The following is a 13,186-nucleotide window of genomic DNA, read 5'->3' on the forward strand; positions in this document are numbered from 1 at the left end:
CACGAAAGCCTTGGTAATTATTTACAGATGTTATATATGTGTCATGCTCTTTAATTCAAAGAGTATGCTGATGTGATACTGTATATACAGAGAGTACGTGAATTTATATTATTAACGACTTACAACAGAAACAGTCATTATACACTTAAATGTGAAGATGCATGTGTAAATGTGTATGTTTGCCTCTTAAAAGGTATCTGTCTTGCCAATTAAAAACAGGTGTATATGAATTTACATCAGGCAGTCTCAATGCACATTACATGTATGCATGTCATTGTGAAGTTAGGCAGCATGAAAGAGCCAAGGAAATATCCTAAAAGGCCCCAGTGATGATGTCATTCAACCAATCTATAGAATGAACGTCAGTACAGAGGTTCATTGACTCTACACAAGAACTCAATGTGTACATCAGTTCGGAAAAGGAAATATTGAGATGAAACCTCTAGCAAGATGCAGCTGTATGGAAAGTGCATCTTTGCCTGGCTCCAAATCAGTATGATTGTGCATTGTGACAGTGCTAAAAGAATTGTCGGAAATGTTGTTATTCATTTTGCTCCTTACAAAGATTCCCGAGAGATTCTTCTCGTACGATTGCAGGAAATTAGCTGTATATTGCCCTTCATAGAATTGTTTTGTTAAGGTATATCCACTGCCTTCATAATTGAATTTAATTTGAAATGCATGCGTTTTGAGTTGCTGTATTGTGTATTGCTTGGAGAATTCCTTCATGGTAGCCACGTGCTTCATACACAACTACATGTATCTGACATTAGTCACACACCAATGGTTTCTTTGTCTGAAACAGCATGCATACACACCCCATTGCAAAGAAGTGATGACTATCGATTGCTGATACAATGCTCAATCTCTATGGAATCTAAACAAATCTTGTCCATTTTTGCAGCGGTTGTTTTTACTTGGTATTGTTGAGTCCTATGTGTTGTCTTTTAACAATTATGCATTTGCTGAGGTTTGAACAGATGTTATATTGATCCCACTTTGTTTTGGTATTACCTTACACTACAGGCACAGTGCTGTGTGCACACTCCTCTTTTCAAACAGGGTTTTAGTTTTCAAAAGGGGTATCAGTCTCCAGTCTTAATAAAAAAATTATCTGCGGTCTTGTCAAAGGCTGTGAAATTTCAACATTTTTTTGGTTAATGAACAAGGGCTGTAAATGGACCTGTTTGGTATGTATGGTACTGATTGTTAGCCATAGTGCCATTGTTTCAACAGCCTTGATGATCAAACCTGAAGGTCTATTGTGTGTAAAACACTGTACATTAATGGAAAAGTTTATTTTGCACACAAGATACACAACATTTTCCAAGTACATTTGGAATTTTTTTGTTTTTGTTTTTCTTATTGAGTCACTATCCTTCAAATTTAAAAGACCCTGGATTTTTACAATAATTATTCCACAGAGATATTGCCCAAGAAGCTCATTAATCAAATGGAGGCTCTACGTATTTTAATTAAATATAAATGCTTGAATGCTTTTGCATTGATCTTATTACCCCTGGCAACGTGAGCATTAGCAATTTAAATATCTTCTAGACCTTGGTAATCTGTGCTTTGAAGCACCTCCAATGTGTAGTAGGACATGGGAGAAGCCAACATCATTTAAACTGCAGCCAGAAACCATTGGAGCTTACCCGTAATCCATGCCCAGATTCCTTAATCTATAGTTATTTAATTAGGTGCTTACAACTTTACATAATTAGTAAGTATTTTTGAATATATGGCTAACAAACTGCTTGGCTGATCAATATGCTGATGATTCATTTGTGGGCATGTAGAAAGCCAGGAGAATAAAAAACAGTGCAATGCATTGTACTGTGATAGCAGAAAATGATACAAAAAGTACATTGTATAAAGCATGGCTGGATTATTGTATTAATGTAGGACGATGCAAGGGAGCCCTCTTTTGACAGATTTAGATCAAGACTTATGTGCATACAGTATCTTGATTTTTGAATAAGTACTGCTTTTAAAAAGCAAAACAATAATTTCCCCATCACTGAATGATACCTGTACACTATGGCAATGTAGGATTCTCCATTATAGTGGATGGATCCTCGTCTATCCATTAGGGAGTCAAAGGGACAAGTGGAAACAGTAATTAAACAACTAGCCTTGTACACATGTATTGTAATAATAATACGACCACGACAGATTGACTCTGTACTCATAATTACACACTGTATGAAAGCTAATTGAATCTCAACTCACTTTACTCTCTGTGTTTAATTTGTATGTATTGTGTACAGTGTGACTTTCTATTCAGAGTGAACCATGTACATATTATGTATGAAATGCACTGTGCAAGTCTGTCCGTGTATTCCAACATTGAAAGTGCATCCTTCACGCATTGAACAAATGTATGTGGGACCAAAGTGGTCCCCAAATGTTTGGTTTATTTAAAACATTAAATTTACATGTGTTGGGCAAAATTAATGTGAGACTTGCACAGTCTACATAAAATAGGCTAACACTGATTCATTAACTTTGTTGAAAGTTAATTTGAAAGTAAGGTTGCTGTTTACATGCACAAAGTAAATACATGTAGGCTAACTCTGCTGGACATAGTCATATATATGTGATATAGTTAGCAAGCAACTTTTCATTCCTGGAAATGGGTTGATCATTTTATTTCGCTTAAAAACCGCTTTAGTTTACTCAAAATAAGTTCAGTTCGAACCTGCTTTGTACAAACTGGCATCATGAAGACTTTTGGAGTGCATCTTGCCCTCATCTGCTGTCCCGTGGTGCGTAATGTACTCTGTACTTTATAAAATATTGGATCCGAGTGGTAAAGTTCCTGTAGCATTAGTCAAATTGGAAAGTAACCGGATGTGTATTGATTGTCAACTGACTAGCACCTGCCAGAAACAGGGCCAATATAATTATTTTTTTTTGTATTTCACTCTATGTACTAGAAATGTGTGGCTAATTAAGTGTTTCCCCTCTTTTCTGTCTAAAGGCTGGGTTATACTCAATATGAATACCAATTCATTCAATTCAAAGCCAGTCATGATGTCATAGTGGAAGTTGTAAGTGACGTACTCACTAAAGGCGAGTACACTTTGCTTAGGATGAATCTTTTGCTCTGAATTTGTGAGGTCAAGTTTTCATTACCTCAAGGAACAATCTGACTTGAAGCTTTTTTGGAGGTGATTGAAATCACAGAGAGAGGGTCAATAAGGGCCTTCCTCTGCATCTGAAAGCCCTTAGAGTTACTCTAAATCTACATTTGGAATCTCTAAGTGCATGGAAAAAAAAACCAGATTTTGAATGCACACGTGGACTTGAATGGATCATTGTAATTTGAAAGAATGATTGTGCAAATTATGTAGTTTTACTATGACGTTTTTATTTACCGAAATAATATACAAATTATACAGTGAATTCTCTCAAATCATTCTTTCCTGTAACTGGCAGCTCAGTCGCTGTTGGTTTGGTCAATAAATTAAAATAAAATAACGTAAGAATATAGTGATGCACCTTTTTTATTGCAATCAAACTGACGTTCCGCGCGTATACTTCATGCAGGTGCACAATTAAAGTAAACTACATTGTGAAGTATGATAGAGCGTTAAGATGTCTTGTTTTTTTAAACACAGAATGACTATTAATTAATTGGAAAAGCCAAAGGGGGCATAACCAAAAGGGGCATTGGAGATCCTGGATTTGCTTGCTTTATTTGTTCGATTGCAGAGGTTGAAAACGACCATTATATGATGTCCTGCTGTTTGCTAAGGGTATTTTCTTATGTAAACCACGCACACAGATCCTCGTCATTTGATTGGTGGAATATACATGTACAGTGTATGTACATTTGGTTGCCATGTATTTACTGCCGCAACGCTCCAAAATTTGAATATTGGACAGGCACCCATCCATTAATAAATACAAATAATTATTGGACCCTTTGTAGAATTGTTAAATTCCCTGTCTGTTTGTCCAAATGAGGCAAGGTCCTTCTATGGAGATGGTGAAGCTATGTCAATTAATATAGGATTCAATAATTACTGTACTTCATACCCATGAATTCCCACCAAAAACACAGTGTTGTTAGGACTACATTACATAATAATCCCTGACAAAATATAACCAGAGAAGTGTTCAATATAAATTCAATTTTGTCAAAAAACATTTACTAAGAAAAGAAAAAAAGCCATTTAATTAAGATGCAATGCAAAAACAAAATTGTAACACAAATACAATTGCTACGCATGATTAGTCAACTGTGCATGGGTGCACTTAAAAGAGACAAGTTAAGTGTACTATACTCACACTAAGCGCTTTTTAAATAAAATAAATTAAGCCAAATGCATGATTAATTTGCATAAATCAATGCAAGGTACCCTGTAAATTGGTTACCAGGCATGGGTGTTTTGTTTGGATAGCTGACGTTATTTCCTGTTTGGCTGAAGGTGTATCTACTACATGTACATTTGCCAATACCCGATCAATTATGTTTTTGAGCCGCTGCGCTTTTTTTGGACCAAATCAGCATCTGAGAAGGATGATATGTGAAACCAGACACTGTCACCTCGGATTTCATCCCTACACTGTAACCGCTTCTTCGTTTTCACGCCTTATATTCCCTCTTCACAATTTTCTATGGCTATTCATCTCTCTGGTTGTGTGTCTTTGTATAGAAGGATTATCGTTTTGTTCCTGTTTATCAATAACATGGAATATATTTTCAGAATCTGAAATAGTTGTTTGTGCCATTGATTTGTCATTTGCAGAATATTTGGCATTTTCATAAATTATCAAATTAACACGAATACGACTTTGTTGAATGTTTTGGTTATGTTTATGCGGAAAAAAATCAAGTAGATGTCAAGAATATTGTACATTTTTCATATGGACTTGTTTTGACAAGGGTAAATCAATGATTTTGATGGTGTACAAAAATGTTCTCTGCTTGTTTTTCAGAAGGAAAGATTTCCCTCAGAGGATTGGCATTCAAAATGAATTATATTTTCAGATTGACAAGAAAGCCTTCAACATGTACCCAAATTTATACATTTATACTTGTAGTTGTACATACAAGGACAATTACTCTGTGATCCACATCACTGATCTACCCAGATGGTTTCATCATACGTGTACTTACCCTGGCAAATTTTGCTTTGGGTGCAAAATTTGGGGCAAAATAACCTTGTATCAATTAGCATAAATCTCAAAACTATTCCCTTGGAGATTTTAGTGAAATTATAGTGAACTGGTCTCCCCCCCCCCCCTCCCGAAGAGAAATTAAATGTAACCAGCACAGGGTCATGAAGGTTTGACCCTAGTACAGGGTCATGAAGGTTTGACCCCAGTACAGGGTCATGAAGGGTTTGACCCTGATGTTTGGATTTCTTTAACAGCATCAGGTGATCATACATGCCCACTTTGCTTTTCATTCTTTACAGCTGCTATGTGTCCTGCTATTTTGCTATCTTGTACAGTATATGAACCTGTAACTTGTGGTAATTAACGTCAGTGCAATGTAATTCTAGCTTAGTGGATACGATGTAAGTTGAACCAATGACAGTGTCCAGAAACAGTTTTTATTAAGTTAAGGGGTTATATGAAATGTGGCTTTAAACACTTAAGGTCAGCCTTACGTTGGAGTATTGTTAACTTCATATTTAGATTTAATCAGCGAATGCAATGAAATACTTTTATTGTTACCCAAAAGTTTACCATTTGATTTCATGTGTAGGAATTGGAGAAATGTTGTTCATTATGCATCCAGAAAGCTGTTAATTAGCAGTCAGTTCACTGTGTTTAGTTTGAATGAGGACATGTCACTTTCACTTAAAAGACATTTATCAGAAGGTAAAACACTCATGAGTGGACTATACCTTGGTTGTGTGTGGATGGAATTCTTACATGTGCATTCTGCCCAGGAGCCAATATAAACCTGATATGCCCTGAAACTTGGAGTCGCAATTCGGAATTACTTGGCCTAGGAGAAAATAGCACAGGGTGCAGAATTTGAGGTTAAAATAACTTGCCACGAAGGGAATTTTTTGTTTTTGACTGCATGATGTGTACGTAGGCCCACAGTGGACATGTTTTTACTTGCATAGAATTGAAGTTGATAGCTTCTTATAGACCTTTAAGCATTGACGTCATCACGTCACCATCTTAGAGGTAAAAGATGATGCAACAATGGAAAACGCACATCTATGCGTGCGCAGGATGGGCCAACAAACTCTAGCCGAGGGCGCCCTTCTCAAATGACACCATGCTCATAAGGTCAATTGTAAGGATAATACACACAAGGGAGATATGAAAAGTGTTATGTAGCTCCCGTCTATCTTCAAAGCTATCTCAATGCCGTCTAATCTTAAACTGTATTTTGAAAAATTGATACTTTTTAATTTCCAAACGTGTTTGAAAAAGACTGAAATCAGGAACTTAGAAATATTCAACTTCTTGTACAGGGTATGTTTACAGGGCCTAAGATTTTTTGCATCAAAAGTGTCAGGCTGCAAAAACTGTGTGGAAATAGTGCATTTCACATGAATAAATTGACTGTAGGCCTTCTCCTTGACATTGGATGGACACATGAGTGTATTGGATGGAAGTATGAATGATTTTGTGTATTTTGTTTTGGCAATTGTCACCTTGGTATGTTAATAGCTTATTTGAGTTGCTTCATGATTCAGTGCTATGAATGATACTCACTACAAGGATAGATGTCTGTCATCTGACCCACAGCATTATATTGAAATTGCTTGATCAGTCTAAGCACGTCATTCATGCTGGCACATCTTGGAGTGCTTATTATCTACTAATCCTTTCTAATTTTTCCTTCTTGAATTCCAGTATCTTGTCTCCTGATGCCTTTTTTATATACCCTGAGCATCAGTTATGCTGGCCATAACTTGATTAGGTCACTGATGTCTCCTGCGTTTTCTCCCATTTTTCCCCCAACATTTCTGGCTGTCCTGTTTTCACTCAGAATATGGCAAGTCTCATTCCTGTATAACGAAGCTCAAATTTGGCAAATGCACCCCCTGCCCAACACCCGTTGGGAAAATTGTGAGAGAGCCAGACAGTCAACTTTGTAAATATCAAGATGCTAATCATAGCTTTTGTCTAGAGTGTTATACTGTGTTGGTTAAGGAAAGTTTCTGCTTACAAGTTAAACACGTGAAATATACATCAAAATCAATGTTTTATGGTGAACAAGGGAGGCACTGAAGTAGGCACTGAAAGCAAAGACCAAGGACGTGGAGGCTAGAGTTTATAATGCCTGGATGGACCCTGGGTGTATGTTCTTCAAATTCAATCAGACTTAAGCCCGGTTCATACTTCCTGCGAAGGCGAATGTGATAAGAATGTTGACGTCACAAATTCGCAACGATATTCCCACTCACTTGCGAATATCGCTGCGAAAGGAGGGTTGTGACGTCAAATTCACTTAAAATTCGCTGAACCGGACTTAATGCTCATTGCATCTGATTATTAATCCAACATTTACAATAAACATGGGGTTTTCACTTTTTAAAATAGACAATTAAAACAGCTTGATTTTCGAAGCTACAGTGTATGTTTCCATGCTTTATTTTTCCTCATTAGCATCCAATAAAGGTCAGTTTTGCATTTACAGTGCACAGGTCTATTTAAGTTCTTAAACTTTATGAAGTGTTAGTATGTGAGTTCATGCGTACAAATTATCATCCCTTAATGTTATTGGTATTGCTTACGGTAAACAATTTTCATTGCAATTAAACAATTACCTGCTTGCATTTTAGGCCTGTAAAACCGAGTGTTTGTGGGTGAAATAATTAATATCCGTTTACTATGGCCGGAAATGGAGGTCTCTGTCATGAGTTGTGCAAAAAGCCGGTGCATATAGCGCAGTGCACAATATTTTTAAATGAAAATACACACGGACTATTGCACATAATTTTAGAGATAGTGCATCAATAGAACCATGATAACATCACACTGTGTACCTAGGCAGGCAATACCTTCTTCATTGATCAGCTGTTAAAACTTGCTTGATTGTAGACATTGAATACAGTGTATAAGGAATCAGCGCTTAATGATTCAGTCTGAAAACATCTGTATAGTGTCAAATGTCTAGCCAAGTGCGGAGAGCATCTTGCCAGAAAGTGTTGGTTTGTACAAAAAGAACTGATTGGTTTTCCTTACACAACATGAACAGTGTTTATGTTTTTGTACAGTAACAAAAGACTTTGATGCCTGCAAAGCAAGTGTTGTAATCCTGGCAGGTAGTTACGTACATTGTAGACCTGCGTTTTGTTGTGTCCTTGTGAACACACTTTACCCATAGTTGATTCTTTTCTGGAGTGAGGATGCACCGAAGATAGATAGGTGTGTCTTTCTGGGGGAGTAAACAATTCAAAGAATCAAGAAAGTGGGGTGGGGGGGGGGGGCTACTAAGGTGTAGGGAAAAATTAATTGAGGGATAAAAAAACAAAATAAAAGAGTACCATAGCACAGTGTATAAAAGACAATGAAATGTTCCAGATTTTATAAATGCTTTTAAATCTAGTGGTTTTGTTTTTTTGTTGTGAACCTAGGTAGATTTGATGTTGAGATCACAGTGAGTCGCTGCTTTCTGGATAATGTACAGAATCTGGTACATGTACATTACAGTACATTTGTGTATACAGTTTTATTTCTGCAAATGAAATATAGTGCAGTGTATGGAAGTGCGTAGACGTTTGGTCATATTAATCTGCTGAATTTCATCCTTGCAGATTAAGGAAGAGTCTAATGTAGGCCTCAACATAATATGGCTCTGAATATTCAATAAAGACAAAGCGTCTTTTTATTTGAACCATCCTTTAGAACTAATTGTATGTACACTGCTATTGTACGTACATGTACACTTACTGTAGGACCCCACTAACTGTATGTACATGTACATCATGGGTATGTGTACGGTTTGATTGGTAAACTCAACCTAGCTTAATCAATGATTACAGAGTCTGACTCATCAAAGCCCCGCCGAGCTAAGTCAAAAGTGCAAACCAGAACAGAGAAACAGTTTGCATTATTGACAAAGAATAAATGAATATTTAATTAACAAAATTAATAAATCTGTACCCAAGAGCTATGATCAAAGCTAAACAGCATTATGTGCATTGCATTTCCTTTTGTCTTTAGTATTTGTTGATTTTTCATTTAAGAATTTGCGGGAGAAAACTGTAACTGACATTTTGGTTGCGATGTTTACATGTCTGTACATTGTAATGAAGGTTGATTGATGAACACTTACTTACAGTAATGGTTTAGTGTAGAGTTAATATGGCTCAAAAATATATATTAAGAATTTGGGTCAAATGCATAGATATAAATATTTAAAAAATACACACATTAACAAGCACATGTGGCCATGGATGCATCTCTCATGGTGTAGGAAAATATGTGTATATTATTATAACAACAGAATTGTGCATACTACAATGTACATCATGGTGGACCAGCAATATAGGATAGGAACACAGTGTTGTAGCTAGACCAATCTTAGTTTAGGGCTCAAAATCCAACTTAGTCCATCAAGGGCAGGTGGTTCGACAAAATTGTTCATGTTTAGATATCGGACCATCATTGCCGAAGTGCAAATTGGGGAGAACCTGTGCTTGGGGCAGCACATTGCATTTTGCTCAGTGCTGGGTGAAATTTGTTAGTGTTGGGGAGGCCTGCCCGGCACCGCCCATTAGGGCTACGACACTGAACACTGCTGACTAGCTGTGATGATGTTCAGTTTTGTAGGTATGCAAGATAAACACTACTGTCACAAATCATATACACTGTGTGGCTGTCATTTAGTAACGTGCAAACAAACCTACGTATGTACTGAACGCTTAGCTTTTAAAACCTGGTGCAGGTGAAGGCAGGTACACCATTCATCTCATAGAACAAATCAAACCACAGACCATACCAGACTGGCATCATGCTCCATTGAGCATCGCTAGATTCTTCTTATTTGCGTGCCTAATCATGAGGAACTCTTAATTATCTCGGCGGTACTCTGATATGATGAATTGGGTGTTGGAATGCTTGACTGTAAGATTGATTTGAACCTACCATTGAGATGGCTTATCGACCATCTCAATACTCTACTAGTTCTCTAGATACATCAAAGGAATCTATAGTTTACACATCACACTGCCGAAATGTCTTAAACCTCTTCAAATAATCCCACAAATCATTTTGATTTGACTACTGTTGGCATGGAAGGTGTTTGTATTAGTGTAGGAATGAATATCACCAAGAACAATCAATGTCTTGGATTTGAAAGCTGAGCAAATAGACGGTCAAATTCATGAGATTTCTTAAGTACACATCTGAAAATGACTATTTCTCCTGTCCAAAGCATGCCTTTTTATACCATACATGTGACAAGTTACATATGGAGGTACTTTTTAGTGTACAGGACCCAATTTCATAGAGCTGCTTAAGCACAACGATAAGCTAAGCACAACATACTAACCAGAGTAAGGTGAACTGCCAAAATACCAGGTCACTTGTACAATTTGTGACTGGTATCCCTCTCATTATTGCTAAGCAGGGATTTTTTAGCAGTAATTTAGCATTGGGCCCTACTGTGTATGCCTAACTAGTGAAATGGTTAAATTATTCAGTAACTACTGGTTGAAAGTAAGATCCACTAATCATTTTATTTTTATTTTTCATAGAAAAGTTTCTTTTATTCTGACTTGAATGGAATGCGTTTGGATTTATTTTGTGTGTTTTAGGAGTTCACTTTACTATACCTCAGCACTTTTCTTTTTACAAGTATAGGGCCTAGTCATATCCCACCTTAAATCCTGTCACTATTGAGACCTAAATAGACAGAGTTAAAACCATTGCATGTTGCGACAGAGACTGAGATGTACACACATGTTATGTTTCAGTCTTGAAACAGAGACTAGTCTCAAGACTCTTGAGAGTCACAATGTTGATTATTAGCCAGGATATGCAGTTTTCCTGCAGTTTGAGCTACCCTCAGTTCCTTTGTTAGTCTCTAGCTGCCTTTCTGAATTACAATAACCCATTGAAAGTCTTAGCTTTTTAACACCCACTCTATTCATTACTAATCTCAGCAGTAGTAAGTAAGAGTTTCTTTGAAAACCTCTAGAACCTTTCTGGCAAGTCCTTTTATTTCATTTGCTCACTCAGTCCTACACAATATCAAGAGAATCCATATAATATTATCATTGTGTACAGTGGGTTACACATTTTGTATTTTAGAGCCATATGATGGTATGGGCAGATTTTACATTCTGTTGTACAAGGCCCGGTGTAAACAGACGTGAAAGATGTAAGTTGCTTCTCATGATCAGAACTAATGTAAATACATGTACATACCTATTTAAAGAAGATTTTGTAAAAGTTATGTGAATGGATGATATTATAAATACTGAGCAAAAATAAACGTACGTACATGGGTGTTTTGGTTAATGTTGATTTTAGCTTTAGGGTGTTTGTAAATTTACATAGTATTTTGAGTAAATTAGTTTGATTATAATTTCTTTATCCCTCTCCATTAATTTTAATGATGAATAATTCATCTGGAATATTTTGTAATTGAAATGTTGGACATTCTGTAGGTACATGTACCAGTATTTTAGTTTACAATGCAAATATAAATGTTCCATATTTACCTGTGACTGTACGTATATTCACACTGGTTGCCTTTAGAGAAGTGTAAAACATCAACACAAATTACCAACAAGAAATGACAGCACTCTTGATTTTCGCCAAAAGTGAATAGTGTGCATAACTCAGCATATAGGCAAGGCAGCCAAGAGACAGGTTCATGCTCGCTGGTCTTCAAGACTTCGGGGCATTTGAATACTGAGGATGGCTCACAGTATTTTGTTTCACTTTGGTTTTTCTTTGGTTTTTCTGAATAAGAATGAGAAACTGTTACCAAATTTGGTGTGGAGATTTGGGTTGCGAGAATTGAGAACTAGAACATTGTCGGTCCTGTGTTTTCAAAATACAAGATTTTATCTAAGTATTAAAGGCAGTGGACACTATTGGTAATTACTTAAAATAGTTATTAGCATAAAACCTTTCTTGGTGACGAGTAATGGGGATAGGTTGATGGTATAAAACATTGTGAGAAACGGCACCCTCCTCTGAAGTGGCATAATTTTCGAGAAGGAAGTAATTTTCCACGAATTTGATTTCGAGACCTCAGATTTAGAACTTGAGGTCTCGAAATCAAACATCTAAACGCACACACCTTCGTGTGACAAGCATGTTTTTTTCCTTTCATTCATATCTCGCAAGTTCGATGACCGATTGAGCTCATATTTTCACAGGTTCGTTATTTTATGCATATGTTGAGACCCACCAACTGTGAAGGCTAGTCTTTAACAATTACCAATAGTGTCCACTGCCTTTAAGATATTTAATTTTAACACTATTTTAAATCACAATGCATAGTAAGAATTGTGTTTTAATTTGTACTTTTTATATTTCACAGTTTGTTAAATATTTGTTCTGTAGAACAAGTTGATGCTGAATTTTGAGTGTAACTTAATGCACATTGTCAAACCATTACAGCATTTACATGGTTTGTAAACATATGCCATGGTTTGTTTATTAACCAATTTTAGCTCTTGATTTTTAGGTCTGAGTTTCCATATGTATTTATAAAAATCTTTTACAAATTTCTGCTGGCCATTAGAAGTGCCTGTGTCATTACACCTAGGCAATTGGTTAAAATATTGGCATGCGCACAAATTAAGGAAATTTAATGAAATCAATATCTCTACAAATTTGCAAGTCTACACAACACTGCTGACAATTACCTTTGTGTTAGAATTTGCATAACGCTCTTGCTAAGTTTGAATTGTTTGTAAACTGCACACAGCTGGTGTGGCTGATTTTATTGATTGTTTGTAAAATCTCTGGTCTGGCTATTGTTATCCTTCTTATGTGCATCTGCTGTCTATCTGTGCATTCCATAATAATCAGACAATGTTGTAGGATATTAGTGAGTCCATGTGAACAAGATTCCCTGACATCTGTTCTGAGGACATCTACGTGGAGGTAGTTATTTCTGCATATTGATTACAGTACGACTAGTTTGTGGGTGCTATACTATCATGGTATGCCATTAGTTATGCTACACACAGTATCATCTTTTTTTTGAAACATAATATCAAAAAAACTACATTATAGA

At 36.3% G+C, this 13,186-nt stretch overlaps 1 protein-coding gene across 4 annotated transcripts in view; it reads left to right on the top strand.

The window, feature by feature from the left end:
• Window positions 1-13,186, top strand: part of LOC117287869 (poly(rC)-binding protein 3-like) — an 89,946-nt gene that overhangs the window by 16,217 nt on the left and 60,543 nt on the right. The gene's annotated exons all lie outside the window — the stretch shown is intronic.

Source organism: Asterias rubens, chromosome 3 (genome assembly GCF_902459465.1).
Source record: "Asterias rubens chromosome 3, eAstRub1.3, whole genome shotgun sequence".
NCBI lineage: Eukaryota > Metazoa > Echinodermata > Asteroidea > Forcipulatida > Asteriidae > Asterias > Asterias rubens.